Source organism: Oryctolagus cuniculus, chromosome 6, assembly GCF_051225735.1.
Source record: "Oryctolagus cuniculus isolate XC-2025 breed Fujian yellow rabbit chromosome 6, ASM5122573v1, whole genome shotgun sequence".
NCBI lineage: Eukaryota > Metazoa > Chordata > Mammalia > Lagomorpha > Leporidae > Oryctolagus > Oryctolagus cuniculus.
In genome coordinates this window covers 116,806,539-116,831,908 of record NC_142872.1, presented here as the reverse complement: position 1 = coordinate 116,831,908, position 25,370 = coordinate 116,806,539, and the positions used below count along the sequence as shown (strand labels likewise).

General features: G+C 40.3%; 1 protein-coding gene across 2 annotated transcripts in view; it reads right to left on the bottom strand.

Moving 5' to 3' along the window:
- NECAB1 (N-terminal EF-hand calcium binding protein 1) overlaps window positions 1–25,370 on the bottom strand; it is a 236,341-nt gene that overhangs the window by 93,939 nt on the left and 117,032 nt on the right. The window lies entirely within an intron of this gene.

The following is a 25,370-nucleotide window of genomic DNA, read 5'->3' as shown; positions in this document are numbered from 1 at the left end:
ATGTAAAAATCTTCCATGTTCATGGATTGGAAAATCAATCTCATCAAAATGTCCATTCTCCCAAAAGCAATTTATAGATTCAATGCAATTAAAATACCAACGACATTCTTCTCAAATCTAGAAAAAATGATGCTGAAATTCATTTGGAAACACAGGAGACCTCGAATAGCTAAAGCAATCTTATACAACAAAAATAAAGCTGGAGGCATCACAATACCAGATTTCAAGACATACTACAAGGTGGTTATAATCAAAACAGCCTGGTACTGGTAAACCATAGATGGATAGACCAATGGAACAGAATAGGAACCCCAGAATTCAATCCAAATATTACAACCAACTTATATTTGATGAAGGAGCTAAAACCAATCCCTGGAGCAAGGACAGTCTCTTCAACAAATGGTGCTGGGAAAACTTGATTTCCACATACAGAAGTATGAGGCGACACCCCTACCTTACACCTTACACAAAAATTCACTCAAATTGGATAAAAGACTTAAATCTACAACCTGACATCATCAAATTAATCAAGAACATTGAGGAAACCCTGCAAGACATTGGCACAAGAAAAAAAATATTCCTGGAAAAGATCCCAGAGTCACAGGTAGTGAAATCCAAAATTAACAAATGGAATTACTTCAAATTGAGAAGGTATTTTATGGAAAACCATCAGGAAAGTGAAGAGGCAACTGACAGCATGGGAGAAATTATTTGTAAACTATGCAACTGATAAAGGGTTAATAACCAGAATCTACAAATAGATCAAGAATTTCCACAACAACAAAACAACCCAGTTAAGAAATGCAAAAAGGACTTAAACAGACATTTTTCAGGATCACTAGCCATCACGTTCAAATCAAATCAAATCCTACAATGAGGTTTCACCTCACCCCAGTTAGAATGGCTCTCATACAGAAACCAATAAACAACAAATGCTGAAGAGGATGTGGGGAAAAGGGTACCCTAAACCACCATTGGTGGAAATGTAAACTGTGAAGCCACTATGGAGATACCTCAAAAATCTGAATATAGATCTACCATATGACACGGCCATCCCATTCCTGGGAATTTTCCCAAGGGAAATGAAATCAGTAAACAAAATAGCTATCTGCACCTCCATGCTTATTACAGCTCAATTTACAATAGCTAAGACATGGAATCAACCTAAATGCCTATTCCCCAAAGACTGGATAAAGAAATTATGCGATATGTACATTATGGAAATCTACACAACAGTAAAAAAAAAATGAAATCTGGTCATTTGCAACAAAATGGAGGAATCTGGAAAACATTATGCTTAGTAAAATAAGCTAGTCACAAAGGGACAAATACTATATATTTTCCCTAATACAAAAGCTGTAGAAGCGAAATTGACACTTTGTTTCAATAACTTGAATGGCCCTCGTCTTGACTATCGAAAAATTTATTTTTATTCTTTTTCTTTTCTCTCCTTCATAGTATATGTGAACTCTTTACTTAACATAGATTTGATCATATGTTTATAAAGTCAATTGAAAATAGATCCCAGCAAAAAATACAAGTGGGAATAAGAGAGGGAGGAGGAAGTTTTTAACTTTAAAGCTGTACAGTTCTGCGTACAGTCCTATGGACTTACTTTTAAGAGTACAGTTTAAAAAATTGTTATGGGACTCCAAATCCCATTAAAATTGGTGATAAAAATGTCATCTTAATTGTTAAAGTGGTCATATTAAGTGTTTTTTTTTTTTTTTGGACAGGCAGAGTGGACAGTGAGAGAGAGAGACAGAGAGAGAAAGGTCTTCCTTTGCTGTTGGTTCACCCTCCAATGGCCGCCGTGGCCAGCGTGCTGCGACCGGCGCACCATGCTGATCTGAAGGCAGGAGCCAGGTGCTTCTCCTGGTCTCCCATGGGGTGCAGGGCCCAAGCACTTGGGCCATCCTCCACTGCACTCCCTGGCCACCGCAGAGAGCTGGCCTGGAAGAGGGGCAACCAGGACAGAATCCAGCGCCCTGACTGGGACTACAACCCCGTGTGCCAGCGCCGCAAGGCGGAGGATTAGCCTAGTGAGCTGCTGCACCGGCCCATATTAAGTGTTAAAGGGAACATATAGTTAGGACTAAGTGCAAAAGAGATCAAATAAATAGCATAAATTTCCTGGTAACAATAATACAATTAAAAAGGAGGGCATTTCCAACATGGGTTGCAGTCCACTCAGCAGCCTCATAGAATGACAATCGCTTTAAGTAACACTGACCTCAGAATCGGCTCTTAAGGCAATTGGATGTGGCTGAAAGGCCCCTGAGAATATTTCATGCATGGAAAGCCAAGACTCTATGGCAAAAGAATATACTACATGAAGGATCTCTGTGAGTGAGACCCCAGTGAAAAGAATGGGCCATTAAAGAAGGAAGTACTTTTCTTTGAAGGGAGGAGAGAACTTCTGCTTTGCTCATGGCCTTGTCCAAATACTGATTGAGTTTGTGGTCACAAAAGGCTTCCGTAGCCTTGGCAGCTCATGGCAAGAGCCCTGGGTGATCACTGATGACATAAATAAGAGCGTTAATTGTTAAATTAACAACAGAAGTCACTGTGCACTTACTCCCCACATAGGACCTCTGTCCTTAATGAGTTGTACTATGAGAATTAACTGCAAAAGCTGTTCTCAAACAGTACTTTATACACTCTGTGTGTGTGGGTGCAAACTGTTGAAATCTTTACTTAATATAGAGTCAATATTCTGTATATAAACTAAAAATGAACCTTAATGAAGAATGGGATGGGAGAGGGATTAGGAGGTGGGATGGGAGTATGGATGGGAGAGTGGGTATGGGGGGAAAAACCACTATATTCCTAAAGTTGTACCTATGAAATTTGCATTAAATAAAAGCTTTAAACAATTTTAAAAAGTCAAACTCAAGGAAACATGTTTTCATTTTATTATACATATTTTGATTCTATTAATATCTTTCATATATACTTATATATGTGATTTAACACAGTTTTGAAGATAAAACAAATTTGCATTGTATTTCAGCATTAGTATTCAACTAAAAAAATGAGTGGACATGCATGCACAGTTTTAATATCAATTTGATTTCTAGTAATGGGTGTAGCCGTTAATGGGTTCAAAGGTTTCCTTCTGGCACTCTACCATATACACACACAGTTAAAAGTTGACTACTCATATAAATAAATAAATGTATGTCAACTACTCTGATGGCTTAAAAATATAAATGCATAACTGGAGTTTAATTCTCTTCCCCCAGTATGGACTGATTTACTGACTTGCTTCTAATGAACAGAACATGGCAGACATGATGGGATGCTATTACCAAGAATGCATTTTTCTCTCTTTCACCACTGCCTCACTTTCTCTGCCTTTTCCTCTTTATGATCACTTCTCTGGAGAAGGCCATCTCCCATCGACATCAGCAGCCATACTGAGAGGCCTACATGAGAGGAATGGAAGCCACAGGGCTGATTCTCCTTACTGGCAATGTGCCAACAACCATATAAGTGAGCTTGAAGCAATTCTTCAAGTCCCTTGAGGGGACTGCAGTCTCAATTCACAACCTGACTATAACTTCATGATAATCACTGAGTCAGAATCACTCAGTTAAGCCACTCCTGTATTCCTGATCCTTGGAAAGCACATGAAACCATAAATGTTCAAACTTGACAAGTTTGGGGAACATTTACTATATAGCAGTAGATAACTATTACAACTAAAATGTCTTTAAATATTTCTTTCCTCTGTCTACTCAGCTATGATTTTTATCATCTTTTCAAGAAATTGACTAGAAATCATGGTAAGTGCAAGACAAGAAGAGCTAGAAAGTAATTCACAGAGCATCAGTTTCAGATTGCAGTCTACAATCTTAGCTGTGTGACCTTGAGTGAGTTACCTAGATTCTTTTCACATCTATTTATTCATACACTTTAAGGGGTAATCACAAGAAGGGGTAAAATTTGACACTAAAATAAAAGTGCAGTGTGCTTGGTAAGGACTAAAAGCTCAACAAATGTTAGCTATGTCATCACAGCACAGTTGTTGTTGTTATTCAAAAAGGAAAGCTAAGAGATATCCTAGGTAGATACTCTCACAGAGAAACAAGCAGCTGGTCTACTCAGACCTAGGTGTATAATTAATGAAAACACCTCTTTCCCATATTGTCCCAACCAGGTCAGTTGCAGGAACAAAGGTAGTGCAGAAAAGTCACTACAAAGCATAAAAAATTCAAATTCAAGTTAGTCCAAGTCAAAAGAAACTCTAGGAGAGTATCCGAGAGATCTCAGATTATTCAATAACTTTGAAGAGCTGTCAGAGTTACATTTGAATGTTACTACACAACCAATAGGTTACTGAGTAAATCATTCCCAGTGGGACATTACACAACATCATGTGGTCACGAACTGTCTTGTCCTGTAGTCACACAGGAAATACCTATCATATACTCATGGGCACATTTATTTTATTAGTAGTAAAATAATTTCAGCAAAATTAATCCTCAGTGTTTAGAATATATTATTTGCAATGGCAAATAAGAAAGAATAACTTCAACATGATAATAATTGATTGATGCCTGTCAGATCTAAGAAATATAACACAGGCCAATTTTTGATCTATCTCTGCACTTTTCTTCCTCAGGCAAAAGAAATGAGTCACATCAAATTTGGTTCCCAAGACAGAGGGAATCATGTGCTTTGCTCTATAAAACCCCATAATGTTTTTTGACTTCTCTTTCCCTTGTCTTGCTTTTAACCTTTCCAAGATCAGTTATTCAGAAATAGGGCTGGCTGTAAGTTCACTCAGACAACTGTAGTTCAAAATTATGTCCTTAGGCATACTAAATCAACATTTCTGTTTAAATAAAATAGTGCATCTTGCACTGCTTGTACTTGTCACTTCATTAGGCAATTAATCCAATTCCTATTAAGAATGTAAGTGTTCCATCTAGTGATTTATGGAAAGATATTTAAAAAAGCAGGAGAAGATCCCCATGAAGTAAATAAACAGCTATTCAAAACCACAAGTTCACATTCTACAGCACTGTGGGTCAACTATAGATCAGAGTAATTTATCACATAGCTTATAAAGAACCAGAAGAGAGGAATGAGAAGACACCAAGATTGGAGGAAAGGTGAGGAGGTGGGATGCTGATTGCCTGATTGGATCATTTACACTGTGTGCCTTTGCTGAAATACTGCACTGTGCCCTCGAAAGGTATACAAGTATTACATGTTAAAACTTTTTTAAAAAATAAAAGGGGAAATGATATAACTATGTGACACAAAAAACTTCTCAGCACATCTTCTGGTAGTGTGAGGAAGGAAGGAATAGGGTTGGGGAATTGGTAGGATTGTCTGAAAATAGAAAACAATCATTAAACAAGTAATTATTAATAGTGGTCTGTGGCTTCAGGGTATACCAGAGGTTCATGTAGGGCTAACTGCCATAGCTCTAAGGATTTGTCAAATTATTCTTTTATAAATCCTCTCAACTTGAGATTATTTCTAAGATTGCTGCTTGATATTTATATACTCATTCAAGAAACAGTAAAAATGGATGAACTATTGTGAATACCAGTCAGATTACCTGACCACCATCTACCAACGAACCACAGCCTCTTCCAGACATGAAAAGAGGGTCTCTTGCAGAACAAGCTCCCCAAACTGTCTCCTTAAATGTCAAGGAAACTACCTGAAGGCTATTCCATCCTTTATTTTTTGAGTCTCATTTAATTCTCGTCCCCTCCCTTAAGTTTTATCTATTTAGTTAACATTGACCCCCTCCTTTTTTTTGAAAGTGTATTTATTTGACAGGTAGAGTTAGACAGTGAGAGAGACAGAGAAAGGTGTTCCTTCCACTGGTTCACCCCCCAAATGGCTGCTACAGCCGGAGCTATGCTGATCCGAAGCCAGGAGCCAGGTGCTTCTTCTTGGTCTCCCATGCGGGTGCAGGGCCCAAGAAGTTGGGCCATCCTCCACTGCCCTCCCGGGCCACAGCAGAGAGCTGGACTGGAAGGGGAACAACTGGGACTAGAACCCAGCACCCATATGGGATGCTGATGCCACAGGTGGAGGATTAACCAAGTGAGCCACCGCGCCGGTTCCGATCTTTCCTCTTTTTGAATATCAAAGTTATAGCATATGTTATTGTGCTAAAAATTAAATACATTAGTTGTTCAATGATACATTTCTGTGTGTTTTCTGATAAAACACATTTTTGCATTTGTATTCGCAGTATTTTGTGACTTAATATTTTTAAAACTATATCCGAACCAGTGGAAAATAGTCTATTCTTCTAAGATATGATTCTAAAGTATAAAGTCACAATTTATTATTGCCTTGTGACACTATTATAGAATTTGAAACCTTGGGGCCGGTGCTGTGGCATAGTAGGCTAAGGCTCCGCTGCCGCCATCTCATATGGATGCCAGTTTGTGTCCCGGCTGTTCCTCTTCCAATCTAGTTTTCTGCTAATGATCTAGGGAAGTAGAAGATGGTCCAGGCCCTTGGGTCCCTGCACTCACGTGGGAGACCCAGAAGAAGCTCCTAGCACCTGGCTTCAGATTGGCCCAACTCCAGCTGTTGTAGCCATTTGGGGAGTGAACCAGCGATGGAAGACCTCTCCGTCCCTCCCTCTCTCTGTAACTGTACCTCTCAAATAAATAAATCTTTTTTTAAATTATTTTTTTAAACTTTTATTTAATGAATATAAATTTCCAAAGTACAGCTTATGGGTTACAATGGCTTCCCCCCCATAACGTCCCTCCCACCCGCAACCCTCCCCTTTCCCACTCCCTCTCCCCTTCCATTCACATCAAGATTCATTTTCGATTCTCTTTATATACAGAAGATCAGTTTAGCATACATTAAGTAAAAATTTCAACAGTTTGCTCCCACACAGAAACATAAAGTGAAAAATACTGTTTGAGTACTAGTTATAGCATTAAATCTCAATGTACAGCATTAAAATAAATAAATCTTTAAAAAAAGAATTTGAAATCTTTATGCCCTATGCAGCCAATATAGGCAAAAAATGTAACTTCACAGTTCAGATCAGAAAAATGGGAGAAGATGAAAGTGGAAGCTAAAGACTGTTCCTGTATTGATAGGTTTCTCTCGAAGACAGATGAGGTGGATTGGCTCTTACAGTGGCAATGTTCAGTGTTATATCAGCAAAGGAAGATAAATGGTATGCCACAGATGGAACAGCTACCTAGGATGGTAGCTGCTTATCAAATATGTATACCAAAAATCACTCATTTTCTAATATTCCATCAATATTAAGTTAGGGATATGAAGACAAAGAGGAAAAGAGAAAGGGATAGAGAAAGAGGGAGGGATCATTTATATAAGCAGAACTATAAAATACCTATGAAATAACAAGAAGTGTTTTGAAACTATGAGAAGTTACCACAAAAAATCTTAATACATAAAAGGAAGCTTGAGTAAATGGAGAAATATGTATGTACCTGTATGTAAAGGGATACTCATACCAAGATAACAAATCTCTCAAAACTACTGTACAAATTCAGTGAATACAATAAAACTCTTTAGAATTGGAAAAAATATAAAATCCATGTAAAAATGCCAGAATAGAAGCAGCATTTGAAAAGTAATTACATTTCATCATTTTAAACATATCTGAGTATTCAAGAATTAAATAATGTGTTAATAGTACTAGAAAATACAATTTTGGCCGGCGCTGCGGCTCACTAGGCTAATCCTCCGCCTTGTGGCGCCGGCACACTGGGTTCTAGTCCCGGTCGGGGCGCTGGATTCTGTCCCGGTTGCCCGTCTTCCAGGCCAGCTCTCTGCTGTGGCCAGGGAGTGCAGTGGAGGATGGCCCAAGTGCTTGGGCCCTGCACCCCATGGGAGACCAGGAAAAGCACCTGGCTCCTGGCTCCTGCCATCGGATCAGCGCGGTGCGCCGGCCGCAGCGCGCCAGCCGCGGCGGCCATTGGAGAGTGAACCAACGGCAAAGGAAGACCTTTCTCTCTGTCTCTCTCTCTCTCACTGTCCACTCTGCCTGTCAAAAAAAAAAAAAAAAAAAAAAGAAAATACAATTTTTATCAGTGGTATAGGGTAGTGAGCTTTCTTGTAAGTTTTTCATTGACAAATGATAAGCATGCCAACTAAAATGAGAGGGTAAGGAATGGGTTGTTCGTGAAAAGTAACTGGAAAAATAGCTACCTGGAAAAAAAGTCAGCTGGACTCCTATTTAGATGCTTTCTGGATCCTCTAAAATTCACCCAAAGCTCAGAAGGCACTAATATTTTTGCTTAGTGCTTTTGAGGATATTAGTTTTTTTTTGGATATATTTCACTCATCTAGGAACTAAATAGTGAAATACCTCTTGTTTGACATGGCATGAACTTCCTTTGTTTTCTCAGTAGAGCTTCACTTATTTGCATGATGACAACAGAATACATATTAAAAATGAATGAACTTTTTGGAATGGAACGTTGCTTATGCACTTTCATCTTTTGAACTCAGTATTTATCATCTGCCTCTGTCCATAATTTTATATGTTCATCATGTGTTACACTGAGCCCCAGCCACCTGTTCATTCATTTGTCTAAAACTAAACTGAAAATTTTCCTAACAGAGAAGCAGAAAATCTCCATTCCTTTGCTGATCCTTAGGTGAATCCTGACAATTTCAGTTGTCTCAAAGACCAAAGCGTCCAACATCAGACAAATTTTGTATCATGATACAACTACAATTGCAAATTTACACTTTGGGACTACTTAAACCTTAAATTTAAAAAATTTAAGAGAATCACTTGGCTTAAATCCTACTGTCTTCATGGTATCAATAATTCAACCAACCACTTTGTTACTCAGCTTTATCTTTGATGAAATGCGTATATTATCATTTGACTAACATTTGTCACTAGGATGCCACAAAGAACAAATAAGTGTATTACAACTCGGTAGTTGGCATTTATTATCATAGCTTATGCTCTTTCTGTTCAGTCATTTGAGTACTATGCTGGCAGGAAAGAAGAGTTCTTAGGCTTTGCTGGCAACTTGGTTCAGGATAGGCAGGATGGCAAGTGAAGGTATTGCAGGTGCAGCGATGGATAAAGAACCAAGGCCATGGTTGCCAAGTGGGTGCCAATCCAATTCCAGAGCCTGCCAGGACTTGACCATGAGCTTTTGTGCTCTATTATCGTAGGATATATATTTTAGCCATGATCTTGTTGATATTCTTCTCACTTGTTGGACCAAATTTCTAGCCTTAAGACACTGCTTTCTTATTTCTCATACTCTTAATCCCTACCTCTTCTTCCTAAACACACTAATATAGACAGATCATTTCAACTAGCAAATGGTACATCAAATAAGCTTTTGAAAGATGCTTTATTGTGCTTTCTCTGAAGCACAAGCATTTTTCTTCATTTAATTTTTAGCGAACACTTAGAGGAGTATAGTGACACTATAATGAAGAATGAAAATGCTTGTCTTCTATAAGTCTAAGAAGGTATTTCACTATTGCACATGCTATTATTTCAGGTCTGATATTTTTCCTGAAGCAAAATAAAATTTTAACAATAAATTATACATAAATTCTAGTAACAGGGTGGGCATTTGGCCAAGGAATTAAGTCACTGGTTAAGACGTCCAGGTCCGGGGCCGGTGCTGTGGCACAGTAAGTTAATCTTTCACCTGCAGCACTGACATCCCATATGAGCGCCGGTTCTAGTCCCGGCTGCTGCTCTTCCAATCCACCTCTCTGCTGTGGCCTGGGAAAGGAGAAGATGCCCCAAGTGCTTGCGCCCCTGCACCCACATGGGAGACCAGGTAGAAGCACCTGGCTCCTGGCTTTGGATTGGCGCAGCTCTGGCCACTGCAGCCATTTGGGGAGTGAACCACAGAAGGAAAACCTTTCTGTCTCTCCCTCTCACTGTAACTCTCTTAAGTAAACAAATAAAAATCTTTTAAAAAAATGTCCAGGTCCTTTCTTGGAGCTGAAGTGTTCAGTAATGAGCTCCAGCTCCTGACTCCAGCTTCTCATCACTGCAGACCCTGGGAAACAGTGGTGATGACTCAAATGACTGGGTTCCTGCCACTCACATGGGAAACCAGGATGTGTTCCTGGCTCCCAGATTCATCTTCGCTCAGTCCTGGATGTTATGGGCATTTGAGGGGTGAACTATTATATAGTGACTGCCTCTCAAATTAAAAATTCTAGTAGTTAATGTTTTCCCATATAGGAATTCTGAGACCTATTGCTATTTCTTTTATATTGAGACTAATAAAAACATGATAATCTCTAATGAAGGACTGTGGGTTCCTAGGAGGCCTAGATATTAACTATGATAAATTAGGGCTAGGAGATGGAGCGATCGAGATGTAGGCATCCACAGATGTCAGAGAACAATGACATACATCACAAAGACAAATCTGGGAAGCAAGGAAGACAGAGGTCCAGCCTTGTAAAGATTCATTCATTTTTTTCTTGATATCATTGAATTTAGAATGGAGTATGTACACACACACATTTTTTCTTTTTTTTTTTTTTAATTTTTTTTTTTTTTTTAATTATTTTTTTGACAGGCAGAGTGGACAGTGAGAGAGACAGAGAGAAAGGTCTTCCTTTGCCGTTGGTTCACCCTCCAATGGCCGGCGCGCTGCGGCCGGCGCACCGCGCTGATCCGATGGCAGGAGCCAGGTGCTTCTCCTGGTCTCCCATGGGGTGCAGGGCCCAAGCACTTGGGCCATCCTCCACTGCACTCCCTGGCCACAGCAGAGAGCTGGCCTGGAAGAGGGGCAACCGGGACAGAATCCGGCGCCCCAACCGGGACTAGAACCCGGTGTGCCGGCGCCGCAAGGCGGAGGATTAGCCTAGTGAGCCATGGCGCCGGCCTCACACACACATTTTTTCTTTCTTTCTTTTTTTTTTTTTTAAAGAGGCAGAGTGGTCAGTGAGAGAGACAGAGAGAAAGTTCTTCCTTTTCCGTTTGTCCATCCCCAATGGCCGCTGCAGCCAGCGCACTGCAGCCGGCGAACCACGCTGATCCGAAGCCAGGAGCCAGGTGCTTCTCCTGGTCTCCCATGTGGGTGCAGGGCCCAAGGACTTGGGCCATCCTCCACTGCACTCCTGGGCCACAGCAGAGAGCTGGACTGGAAGAGGAGCAACCGGAACAGAATCTAGCGCCCCGACCAGGACTAGAACCCGGTGTGCCGCAGGCAGAGGATTAGCCTAGTGAGCTGCAGCGCCGGCCCAGACACATATTTTAATTTTGGAAATTATCACTGGAGTGACTGTAAGGCCCTAAATAATATATTTTAAGAACATTATTCTTCAGTTTATGATAATCTTCCTTTAAACATTACCAATACACAAAGAATCCCATTTATGTTTATATAACAGCACAGATCAATGTCAGCTGGAGCATCAGAATTCTACACTTGCATCATGTGTTAATGATGCAAGTTACCTTACCATCCACCCTGTTCAAAAAAGAAAAAAACAAAGTCACAAACCTTATTTGTGCAAAGTTAGAGGATTTTGGTTTTAGCTACCTCCAGGGCTGTCAGACCCATGGTGTTTTGTTTCAGAAAAGTAAAGAAAGTAAAGTATCCATGTAGCCCTTGAGAATTTCCTGAAGCCTAGAGGTATAAGAGGAAGAAGGGGCGGTGGAGGAAGGGAGAATAACCATGACAGACTAAATCTGTCCTGAGTCACCTCCTGGAGTTTAAGTTAAGCAGTTGAACCCATTTTATCCATTTTCTGATGCAGCAAGCAGATGTACTTCAAGTCAGACCACAAATGGCTTTTATTTCATTTTTCATAAAAGCCTAGAACAGTCAGCTCTTCCTACTGAGACAAGATTTTTTCATCTGGGTAAAAATACAGAGATAGTCTCAAAAAGAAAAGCTGGATTTCTCAGTCAGAGGGTTCATTGTGCTAGACAGAGTGGAAAAGACATCAGTCTACCAGTGACTTGAAAAGTGTCAAAACTCCTGGACTTTGCTAATTTTTGAACTATCAAAAGGCCTTACGGATTTTATTTGTGCTTTTCTTATTCTTTTTTAAAAATCAGACACATGTTTTCCTTGATTAAGCAGCATGATATGAATCAAAGGCATTCTCATTGTCAAGAAAAAGAATTTTATAATTTAAGAGACTGAGGTAACAGGCTGACCTCAATTTAAATCGTATGAAGTCTCATTATGTTGAAATAAGGAAAAGAACATAATTTTAGTACATATTTGTGAGAAATTAAAGAAGTTTATGTTCTCCCTCCCTCTCAAGGAAAATCTCAAAGCTTCATAAATAGACATAAGAACAATTTTTCTTTAGGAGCAAAATAGTATTTTGCTTTTAAAGCTGGATGAATGGTAATCAGTACACTTTTGGGGCACGTTTTACTTGTCAGGTCCTGTGCTAGGCTTAAGGGACATAAAGTTAGAAAAAGAAAAAAACAAAATCCTTCTCCTTCCTAACAGATAAGTAAACCAAAATTACATATTCATTGATAATTTCCAGCAAGAAACAAATGGGATACTGATTGATATGACCTCCTTTAGATAGGTGGTGACAGGCAGCCTTTCTAAGGCCACATATTTAAGATGAGACCCAAAGAATGAAGAGAAGCAGCCAGCCACCCCAAGAAGTTTTTTAAATGTTCATTTCCAGAGAGAATTTCCCAGGGAAAGATGTTGCTATGTGGTTTCCAAGCCTTCCTGAAGGGGTCAACAGAAAAGTGTATTCTGACTTGTTTTTTATTTCCTTTTGTCTCTTTCTGGAACTTTTATTTGGATATAGAACATCCTAGGCTGATGTTCCAATTTTCTTGTTATGTTTCATTTTGCTGTGGGAAAGACTTTCCAAACTTCATTTTCTGAACTTCTGTTGAGTTTATTTCTGCTAGTTTTAACTTTCACTAGCTTTTTACTGCTTTCTGGCTGTCCATTGCTTGTCACCATATTCTTGCTTAATAGATACAATGTCTTCTTCTATTTCTCCAAGGAGATTTATGGATAATATTTTTAAAGCTTTGAAACTGCTGAATTTCTTTGTTTCATTTTTTAAAAATTTTGGATAATTCCTTGTATTAACTCTTGTCTTTCCTTCCTCCCTCCTTCCTTCTTCTCCCCCACTCCCATCTTCTCTTATTTATTTTGGTTTCTTCCTTTCTTGTTATTTGTTAAGAAAAAAAAAGAAGTATTATTATTTTTTGACAGGCAGAGTGGACAGTGAGAGAGAGAGACAGAGAGAAAGGTCTTCTTTTGCCATTGGTTCACCCTCCAATGGCCACCGAGCTGCAGCCTGCGCACTGCGCTGATCCGATGGCAGGAGTCAGGTGCTTCTCCTGGTCTCCCATGGGGTGCAGGGCCCAAGCACTTGGGCCATCCTCCACTGCACTCCCTGGCCACAGCAGAGAGCTGGCCTGGAAGAGGGGCAACCGGGACAGAATCCGGTGCCCCTACCGGGACTAGAACCTGGTGTGCTGGCGCCGCAAGGCGGAGGATTAGCCTAGTGAGCCGCGGCACCGGCCTGTTAATACTTCTTAGGTGGCTGCATATTCAAGGGTAGAGGGGCTGATCAATGGGTTAATATTCTAGAGAAGAGTGAAATCTGCCCCTATCACTGGGAAATCTTTAGATTTTTTCTTTTGTACTGTTTGGATTTCTCAGAGAAAACTCTTCCTGTCTGGAGAGAAAGTTGCCAAAGCTCTGGGAATTTTGTATGTGAGAGCTAGAGGCCATTTCATTTACCCTGTAAATTTAACTTAATTCTTCAACTGTGGCTGATAGTGCCTTAGAGACTTTGCTTCTTACCCTTTTCAGAAGCAAATCTATGCTTTTTCATCTGAATCGGCAAAGAGACAGTTTCTCAACAGGGTAGAGCAGAACATATGATCTTGAAATATAACTGCTTCTTACATTGATTTCCAAAATGTCAACCTGTTTTAGTAACCACTGCCACTCTTCTCTTCTGGTAGCAGCCAGTGTCACCAACTCCCAGTTCCAACGAGTAAGCTGGAGCTTTTCTCCTTTTCCTACTGCAGGTCAAGCATTTGAATGTATCCAGACTTCTGTCCGCTATATCTTGTGTATCTGCTCTTCAATTTCCAAATTTGTCTTATAAATGTTCCCCTTTTTAGAAGCCTAATTCCAAGTTTTTTCATGAAACTTTAGAAACAAGCAGAATTTGAGAATATATAAATTCACTGTCTTTATCCACGTGTTCCATATGTACTTAAAAAATCTTATTTGTCATGCATCTTTTTATTTTTGACAGGCAAAGTGGACAGTGAGAGAGAGACAGAGAGAAAGGTCTTCCTTTTGCCGTTAGTTCACCCTCCAATGGCCACCGCGCTGCAGCCGGCGCATCATGCCGATCCAAAGGCAGGATCCAGGTGCTTATCCTGGTCTCCCATGGGGTGCAGGGCCCAAGCAGAGAGCTGCACTCCCAGGCCATAGCAGAGAGCTGGCCTGGAAGAGGGGCAACCGGGACAGAATCCAGCACCCTGACCGGGACCAGCACCCGGTGTGCCGGCGCCACAGGCGGAGGATTAGCCTAATGAGCCGCGGCGCTGGCCCTGTCATGCATCTTTAATGATTCACTAACAATTTAATTATCTCTTAATCTCTACATAGCAGTCAACACATCACCCATTCTCTCCTTGAATGCTCTCCCCTTCAATTTCTTTTTCTTAAGGCTTATTTATTATGGGCAATGGATTTGAAGAAGCATTTTTTAAAAGAGGATATTCAAGTGGCCAACAGACACATGAAAAACTGTTCAGGATCACTTGCCATCAGGGAAATGCAAATCAAAACCACAATGAGGTTTCACCTCATCCCAGTTAGAATGGCTCTCATACAGAAATCAAGAAACACTAAATGCTGGCAAGGATGTAAGGGAAAAGGTTCCCCAGTCCACTGTTGGTGGGAATGCAAGCTAGTACAGCCATTGTGGAAAACAGTATGGAGATGCCTCAAATTTGAAAATAGATCTATCCATGACCCAGCTTTCCCACTCCTGGGAATTTATCCAAGGGAAATAAAATCGGCATATGAAATAGTTAGCTGTATTCCCATGTTTATTGCAGCTCAGTTCACAATAGCTAAGATATGGAATCAACCCCAATGCCCATCAACCAATTATTGGGTAAAGAAAATGTGGTATATATGCATTATGGAGTATTACTCAGCTGTAAAAAAGAATGAAGTCAGGGGCAGCATTGTGGTACAGTGGGTTAAAGCCCTGGCCTACAGCACCGGTATCCTATATGGACGCCAGTTCTAGTCCGGCTGCTACTCTTCTTATCTAGCTCTCTGCTATGGCCTGGGAAAGCAATAAAAAATGGCCCAAGTCCTTGGGCCCCTGCACCCATGTGGGAGACCCAGAGGAAGCTCCTGGCTTTAGATCAGCACAGCTCTGGTCGTTGTGGCCATCTTGGGGAGTGAACCAGCAGATGGAAGACTTCTCTCTCCGTCTCTATCTCTCTCTGTAACTGTCTTCAAGTAAATAAAATAAACATCTTAAAAAAATAAGAATGGAGTCCTGTCTTTTGCAACAAAATGGATGCAACTGAAAAACATGATAAACCATGATACTTATTGAAATAAGCCAGTCCCCAGAAAAGAAAATACCATGTGTTTTCCTATTTTGCCCATTCTGGGGTAACTAAGAGTACAAAACAATGCAATGCATAATATTTGCATACAATCTGCATGAAATTACTACTGAGCATAAACTTTTGAGATGAAATAGCTTAAAGTCTAAATTATTATCTGGTAACCACACAGGAAATATTTAGATGTTACATTGTCATTGGTTCTATTTTATTGAAAGAAATTATGAAAGAGAAAAATACTGTATATGGGGAAATGATCATTTCTCTATTCAATTATTATTTATAGCCATTGTCTACCTTCCCACTAAACTAGGGTCTTTGCTTTTTACTTGTTATTCTTTCTTGGTGAAGTAGTAAGCCTTTTTACTGCAATGTAAACTTAAAATATATTGTCTCAAAAACCAAAAAAAGAAAAAGAGGGTAGGAAGGAGGGAGGGAAAAAGGGAATATCATTATGTTCTTAGACTTGTATTTAATGTCATATTGAATCTGTTAAAATTAATTAAAATTAGGATTCCAAGAGGGTGAAATAGGGAAAGGGCATACTGTTCTAGGCTAGGGAAAAACGGTAAAAAAAATATTGGAGGAAGTACATTCTCAGAAGAGTTCAGAGAAAACTGCAGTGGGAATTCTATGGAAGGAAGAGTGGATCTGTTGGAAGGTGTGGGCACAGCAACAAGCATGGACACAACACATGACCACAGCAGTCAAGAGCCAGAAGAAGCGCCAGCTTTGGAGTGTGATGTGAGATCAGAATGTAGCAGCTCGTGCCACCAATGATACAGCCAGAGGGAGAGCCTGGGGAACTACATTGTCTTTGAATCCAGCCTGGAGCCCTAATTGGGACAATGTACCCACTTACCCAGTGAAAAAAGGGGCACATTTCTCTCTCCTCATCCCCCCACAATGGCACCCAGTAACCAGCTGAGGGAAGGCAGGTGCCATTTTGGACACAAGTAGCAGCTGTGACAGCACTTGTGCATATGCCCAGCAACTGATAAGAACAAGACACCATCTTGACAGCAGTAGGAGCAGCACCAGCTACTGGCAATAGGTAGAGAGAGGGATCCATTCTGACATCAATACCAGTTGCAGAGGCTCTTGTGCATGCCTGGCACCCAGCAGGGTGAAGGCATCATTGTGAAATGAGCAGGGGCTGTGTCCAGTGGCTCTCATGCATGCGTGTGATCCAGGGATTTTACCAGAGGGAAAAATCTGTGTTCCCTACCAACTTTGAGTCTGGCAAGGAGGCCTAACAGGGGGCTGGGCACTTACAAAGTTCTGTGAGATGCCCCTAGAATCTCAACACATCACAGGTTCCGGGACTCATACAGCCTAGGAGGAGCACCCACAGTCAGCTAGTTCTGGGAACATCTATCTCTCCATGGATAGGGTAGGCTAGCAGGCTGGAACAGATCCTCTGCACCCTGTGACTGAGGGAACCTTGTGTGCCGAGACTGTGGGAACTCTGTGATGGAACAACAGAGTGAGGGGTGTAGTTGGGTCTCTGGGAAATCACTGTGTGCAGCTCCAATTCTCAGAATGCAGATTGCCTAGATGGGCCATTGCAGTGGGATTCATGCTCACTCCGAGGACTGCACAGATCACTTATGCAGTTGTTCATTGTTCATGTGGCAATGCAGGTGAGTACTGTACCCACTGTGGACTAATACCCAGGATTTGATAACCTTGAAAGAGAGGAGGTGAGGGTGTGATTATGCCAACAAAGATGATCACACCCTCCTTACTTCTAACAAGAGGAGATCTACCGCCCAACTTGGGTACCACCCCAGATACTTTCCCCATCCTGGAACACTGACTACAGCTCCCTGGTGACATCTCAACACATGCCTCTGGGTATTCACTGAAAGAGCAGACATTCCACTAGGCAACAGAGGCATAGTTCAAAGATAAAAGCCATCAGGAGAAAACCAACAGGTATCTCCACAAATGCCTAAAAAATAATCTCAGAAATTCAAAAAACAAGATTAAGGAAGACAACATGACCCCCCACCACAAAGGAGCACAACAACCCTTCAATATTAGAATGTGAAGATGAAGGCCGGCACCGCGGCTCACTTGGCTAATCCTCCGCCTGCAGCAATGGCACCCCCAGGTTCTAGTCCTGGTTGGGGCACCGGATTCTGTCCTGGCTGCTCCTCTTCCAGTCTAGTTCTCTGCTGAGGCCCGGGAAGGCAGTGGAGGATGGCCCAAGTTCTTGGGCCCTGCACCTGCATGGGAGACCAGGAGGAAGCTCCTGGCTACTGGCTTCAGATCGGCGCAATGTGCCGGCCGTAGCGGCCATTTGGCGGGGTGAACCAATGGAAAAGGAAGACCTTTCTTTCTGTCTCTCTAACTCTGTCTAAAAAAAAAAAAAAAAAAAAAAAAAGAATGTGAAGATGAAGAGATTGATGAAATGCTTGAAATGGAATTTGAAAGATTAATGATAGGATTACTCAGAAGCAATCATAAGCAGATTCAAGAGGTAAAGAAAGCCATACATGACATGAATGAAATTTTTTTCCCATGAAATTGAGAATTTGAAGGGAAATCAAAATGAAATACTGGAAATAAAGAATTAAATAGGTCAAATAAAAAGTACAATGGAAAGTCTTAACAGACTTCAAAAGGAATAAAGAATTGAGTTAGAAGACAAATCTCTGGAAATTTTTCAGTAACACCAAAAAATAAATAAATAAAAAGAAGAAAGGGAAAATAAGGGAGAAGGGGAAGAAGGGAGAAAGAAGAAGGAAGAAGAAATTGGAAAAATTAAAAAAAGTATTGAAGATATATGGGATAATATAAAATGATCCAACATATGGGTCTTAGGAGTTCCTAAAGAAAAATTAAAAACAGTGTTGGAGATTTATGGGATAATATAAAATGATCCAACATATGGGTCTTAGGAGTTCCTAAAGACATGGAAAAAGAATGGATTAGATGGCCTACTCAGTGAAATAATTACAGAAAATTTTCCCAATTTGGAGGAAGAAAAGCGATGTTCAAGTAAAGAAGCACATAGAACACCTAATAGGCATGATCAGAAAAGATCTTCACCACAACACACTGTAGTCAAACTTTCAACAATCAAAGAAAGAAAATATTCTAAAATGTGTATGAGAGAATTGCCATGCATCTTCTCTGACCACAATGGAGTGAATTTGGAATTCAACAACTTAAGAATCTCTAGAACATATGTAAATACATGGAGACTGAACAACATGCTCCTGAATGAACAGTGGGTCATAAAATAAATTAAGAGAAATAAAAAATTTCTGGAAATGAATCATGATGACAATACAACATATCAAAGCTTATTGGATATAGCAAAAGCAATGTTAAGAGGGAAGGTTACAGCAATTGGTGCCTACATGAAGGAACTGGTAAGGCACCAAATAAATCAGCTATCATTGCATCTTAAGGACCTAGAAAAACAGACCAAATCCAAAATTAGTAAGAATATTATAGAGTAAACATAATTGAAACCAAAGAAACATTACAAAAAAAAATCAGTGAAATGAAGAGCTGATATTTTGAAAATAAAATTGATACACATAGCCTAACTAACACAAAAAAAGAGGGAAGAAAAGACCCAAATCAATAAAACCTGTAGGTGATCTTGTGCCTGGCTGGGAGATTTCCTGCTTAGCCCATGCAGGAGGTTAAGAGGATGTGGCACACCATGCCTCCCAGAAGGAGCCTATGACCTGATGGCAGGCAGCAGGAGCCCCAGGCACATTTCCCCTACCCCTGCTTCCTGTTGAACGGCCTTGTAATTACCAATCTGGTAAACAGCTCCCAGGTGTGGCCCAGGTCCTTAAAGGACCACCAAGGAGGCTACATAGGCTACACGACCTTCAAGCCGATTGGAAAAACATAGCTGTACCAATACTGGCTTTATCCTATAGAATTAGTGTTGCCCTGAATTAGTTACACCCCCTCTGCCTGCCCTTTAAAAGATGTGCTTGATTGTTAATAAATGGACATATTCACTGAAACTTGTTCCTGGTGCTTCTTGTTGAAGAATGCCATAGCCCCATCATCCCGGTAGTGCAGGCCTCACAGGATGAGTCCGCAAAAACCAGAGATGGAAAAAGAAATGCAATAGATACCACAGACGTAAAAAATCATCAGGAATTACTACAAATAACTGTATGCCAAGAAATTGGGAAACCTAGAAGAAATGGATAGATTCTTAGACAGTCTACCAAAATTGAATCATGAAGACATAGAAAATCTAAACTGACCGATAACCGAGACAGATTGAATCAGAAATAAAGACCCTCCCAAAGAAAAGCCCAGGACCAGATGGCTTCACTCCTGCATTCTCCCTGACATTTAAAGAACAACTAATTCCAGTTTTTCTCAAGCAGCTCAAAAACAATTGAAAGCAAGGGGATTCTCCAAAAACTCCTTCTATGAAGCCAGTATCACCTTAATCCCCAAACCAGAAAAATATACAACAGAGGAAAAAAAACTATAGACAAATATCCCTGATGAACATAAATATAAAAAGCCTCAAAATACTAGCTAATCAAATCCAACAATACATCACAAAGATCATTCACCCAGATCAAGTGGGATTTATCCCTGGTATGCATGGATGGTTCAACATTTACAAATCAATCAGTGTTATACATCACATTAACACACTGAAGAATAAAAACATACAATTATTTCAATAGATGCAGAGAAAACATTCAATAAAATACAACATCCTTTCATGATGAAAACCTTAACTAAATTGGGTATAGAAGCAACATTCCTCAACACAATCAAGGCAATTTATGACAAACCCACAGCCCACATCTTGTTGTATGGGGAAATGTTGAACTCTTTCCCCTTAAGATCCAGAAACAGACAAGGATGCCAACTCTCACTGCTGCTATTTAATATACTCCTTTAAGTTTTAGCCAGAGCTATTAGGCAAGGAAAAGAGATCAAAGGGATACAAATTGGGAAGGAGGAAGTCAAACTATCCCTATTTGCAGATGACATGAATTTATACCTAGGAGAACCAAAAGACTCCACTGAGAGACTATTGCAACTCATAGAAGAGTTTGGTAAAGTGGTAGGATATAAAATTAACACAAAAATCAATAGCCCCTGTATACACAGACAATACCAAAGCTGAGAAATAACTTCTAAGATCAATTCCATTCACAATAGCTACAAAAAATATTAAATACCTTGTAATACATTTAACCAAGGATGTCAAAGATCTCTATGATGAAAATTACAGAATATTACAGAAAGGAATAGAAGGCAAAAAAAAAAAAAATAGAAAAATCTTCCATGCTCATGGATTGGAAGAATCATCATCAAAATGTCCATACTACCAACAGCAATTTACAGAATCAGTGTAATACCAATCAAAACTCCAATGACATTCAAGAAAAAATGACGCTAAAATTCATATGGAAACATAAGAGAACATGAATAGTTAAAGCAATCTTAAACAACAAAAAAACAAAGATTGAGGCACCACCATGCCAGATATTATGACATAATACAGGGCATTGTAATCAAAATATCCTGGTACTAGCAAAACACATGTGGACCAATGGAGCAGAATAGAATTTCCAGAAATCAATCCCTGCATCTATAAGCAACTCATATTTGCCCAAGGATCAGCCCTGGCATTGCAGGCTGTGGCTTTACCCACTATTCCACAGTGCCAGCCCCCTTCCTCTTCAATTTCTGGCTCTATACTCTCCTGGCTTTCCACCCATTCCCTCTGAGACCTTCTGGCTGGCTCTTTCTTCTCTGTCTACAATCAATAGTTGAAGTTTCTTATGGGTCAGGGTTAGGTCCCCTCCTCTGTCACCTTTTATTCTCTCTCTAGAATATATCATTTAGTTTTTTGCCTAAGTCCTGATAATTCAGAAGTTTGAATCTCCAGTCTAGATCTTACCTAAGTCTGTGTATTATCACTACCCAGGTATACAAGCTAAAAACTAAGATTTGTCTTGGACATATTCTCCCATCTCCTAGATGCAATATTTCTTGAAGTTCTATTGATATTATCTCAAATATATGTGCAATTCTTTTGCTTTTTGTGTCATATTTTCTGTCACATCTCCATGTACCAACATCTTGGGCTAGTTTCTTAACAGATTTTGTGTTACTAAAACAAGTACTTGAGTCTGTATGCTTTAAAGAAAATGAAAATTATTTGGCTCAAAATTCTGATGATTGAGAGGCACCAAGATGGTGGAATAGAAAAGTTGCTTACTGCTCTAGTCTAGAGGAAAATAGTTAAAAATAATGTGGAGAGAGTGCAGTCTCAGAGAAGAGTTAGAGAGAAAATGATAGACAAAACTCCATCCAAATTAGAGGGACACCATAGAACTATGTGGACATAGTTCTATGTGGACGTGAACAACTCAGGACCCCAGCAGCTGAGAGCCTCAGCACCAGCTTTGGAGAATGAGGTGAAACCAGATTGCAGCAGCCCAAGCCATTGGTGAAAAACGCTGCAGGAAGATCCTTGGGATGAGTCTGGCTTGGGGTCCTGTGAGGGACTTTGTACCTGCAAACCTAGAGGGAAAAAAAGGTACATATTTCTCTCTCCCTGACCACCCGGCCCCGGAATCCTGTAACCAGCCAAGAGGGTGGGTGCCATTTTGGACATATGTAACAGCTGCACCAACTCATGTCTACAACCAGTCAAAAGGAGACACCAGGGTCTGGCTGGAGGATTTATAGGGGACTGGGTTCTCATAACTGTGGGAGCCTTGTGTGCTGATATTGTGAAAACACTGTGGCTACCTGTGAGGGCTTAGGGTATGGCTGGGTCTTTGGGCAGTCACTGTGGCAGGTGCACACACTTTGGACTCCCTGATTAGCCAGTAAGGGTCATTGCTGCGAGATGTGTGCTCATGCCAAGGACTGCACAGATCTTTTGTGTGGTTCTTGCAACAGCATGGAATAGCACACAGACAGACACTGGGCTCCTTGCAGGGTAGGAAATAAGCGTGAGACTACACCAACAGAGCTAACAAACCTCCCCTCTGATTTAAAAAAAAATGAGAGATTTAGCACACCCAATTTGGGACTCACTTTGGACTCTCCCCTCAATCTGCAGCACTGAACAGAGCTCCGTGACCACCCAGAACAAGCCCCAGGATATTTGCTGAAAGAGCCTATACTCCATTGAGCACACAGAAGCGTAGTCCAAAGATAAAAAACATCAAAGTGAAAAAACAAACAAGTATCTTCACAAAGGCCTAAAAATAAATGCCCCCCAAAGGAACCCAATAACACTTCAATACTAGATTGTGAAAATGAAGAGGTTGAAGAAATGCCAGAAACAGAATTCACAGGATTACTTAGAAGTAATCAGAAGCAAATTTATAAACTAAAGAAATCCATACATGACACAAATGAAAAATTTTCTCGTGAAACTGAGATTCTAAAGAGAAATCAAAATGAAATGCTGGGGCCGGCGCCGCGGCTCACTAGGCTAATCCTCCGCCTAGCGGCGCCGGCACACCGGGTTCTAGTCCCGGTCGGGGCGCCGGATTCTGTCCCGGTTGCCCCTCTTCCAGGCCAGCCCTCTGCTGTGGCCAGGGAGTGCAGTGGAGGATGGCCCAGGTGCTTGGGCCCTGCACCCCATGGGAGACCAGGAAAAGCACCTGGCTCCTGGCTCCTGCCATCGGATCAGCGCGGTGCGCCGGCCGCAGCGCGCCGACCGCGGCGGCCATTGGAGGGTGAACCAACGGCAAAGGAAGACCTTTCTCTCTGTCTCTCTCTCTCACTGTCCACTCTGCCTGTCAAAAAAAAAAAAAATTAAAAAAAAAAAAAGAAATGCTGGAAATGAAGAATTCAAAAGAACAAATAAAAAATGCAGTGGAAAGCCTTAACAACAGATTTGTTGAGGGAGAAGAAAGAATATTGAAGTTGGAATACAAATCTCTGGACATTATTACAGTCAGACCAAAGGAAAAAAGAAAAAAAAATTAGAAAACTAAAAAACAGCATTGGAGATCTATGGGGTACTATCAAATGAAGCAATATATGAGACTTAGGAGTTCCTGAAGGCACGGAAAGAGATTGAATTAAAAGGGCTTTTTAGTGAAATAATTACAGAAAACTTCCCTAATTTGGAGAAAGTAAGGGACATCCAAGTACAGGAAGCACATAGAACTCCTAATAGACATGACCAGAAATCATCTACACCATGACATACTGTAGTCCAACTCTCCACAGTAAAACAAAGATTTTAAAATGTTCACAAGAGTAAAGCCAGATTACTTTCAGAGGATTTCCAACTAGACTCATGGTGGATTTCTCATCAGAAACCATATAGGCTAGGAGAGAATGGCAAGATATATTCCAAGTCTTAAGAGAAAAAATGTTCACTCCAGAATACTATATCCTACAACAGCTCTCATTTATGAATGAAGGTGAAATAAAGATCTCCCATAAGAAAAATTGAAAGAATTTGTCACTACTTGTCCAGTCTTACAAAAGATGCTTAAGTATGTGCTACACACAGACACAGAAACATGGTCATCACTATAAAAGAAGGTAAAGGCAGAAAATATCCCTGTAAAGGTACAAAGGAAATCCAAAGTAAACAACAGGAATATTTATGGAAAAATGGCAGGGCAAGTCATTTCTTATCAATAGTCACTTTGAATGTAAAAAGCCTCAACACTCCAGTTAAAAGATAGAGACTGGCTGACTGGATTAAAAAACAAAACTCATCTATTTGCTGCCTACAAGAAACACATCTCACCCACAAAGGTATATGCAGATAGAAAGTGAAAATATGGAAAAAGATATTCCATGCTAACAGAAACCAAAAAAGGGCTGGTATGGCCATCCCAATATCAGACAAAATAGACTTTAACATGAAAACTGTTAAAAGAGACAAGGGCACTATGCAATGTTTAAGGAATCAATTCAACAGGAAAATGTGTGTATACTAAATGTATATGCATCTAATTATAGGGCACCTGGTTATTTAAAAGAAATGTTAAGTGAACCAAAGGGAGACATAGCCTCTCATGCAATAATAATGGGGAATTTCAATACCCTACTTTCAGCAATGGACAGATCAACCAGACAGAAAAACAATCACCAGAACAGTAAATGGACACAATAGACCAAATGGACCTAATGGATATCTACAGAACTTTTCATCCTACAGTTGCAGAATACACATTCTTCTCAACATTGCATGGAACTTTCTCTAGGATAGACCATAGGCCAGGTCATAAAACAAGTCTCAGCAAATTCAAAAAAATAGAATCATATCATGCATCTTCTCTGACCACAATGGAATGAAGCTGGAAATCAACAACTCAAGAATCTCTAGAACATATCCAACATATGGAGACTCAACATGCTTTTCAACGAACAGTGGGTCATAGAAGAAATCAAGAACAGTTTTTTCATACTATTTGTTGAACTCTTTGTATAGAGTTTATCTTCTGTGTATAAAGCAAATAAAAATGCATCTTAGTAAAAAAATAAGAATGGGAATAGGAGAGGGAGAATAAAGAAGGGTTGGAATGGGGGTTGGATGGTGAGTACGGTGGAAGAATCACTATCATTATGTTCCTGAAGTTGTATTTATGACATGAAGTTTGTATACCTTAAAAAAAAGTTTCTGTTGAAAAAAAAATTCTGGTGCCCAAAATGTCCAAACACTGAGGTGCTGGTTTCTGGTGAGGCCCTCGAGGCTATGTCAGAACATAGCAGTGAAACAGAAAAGGAAACAGCCGTATGCAAGAGACCAAGCAAAAGTGTCCTTACTTCATAACAACCCACTCCAATA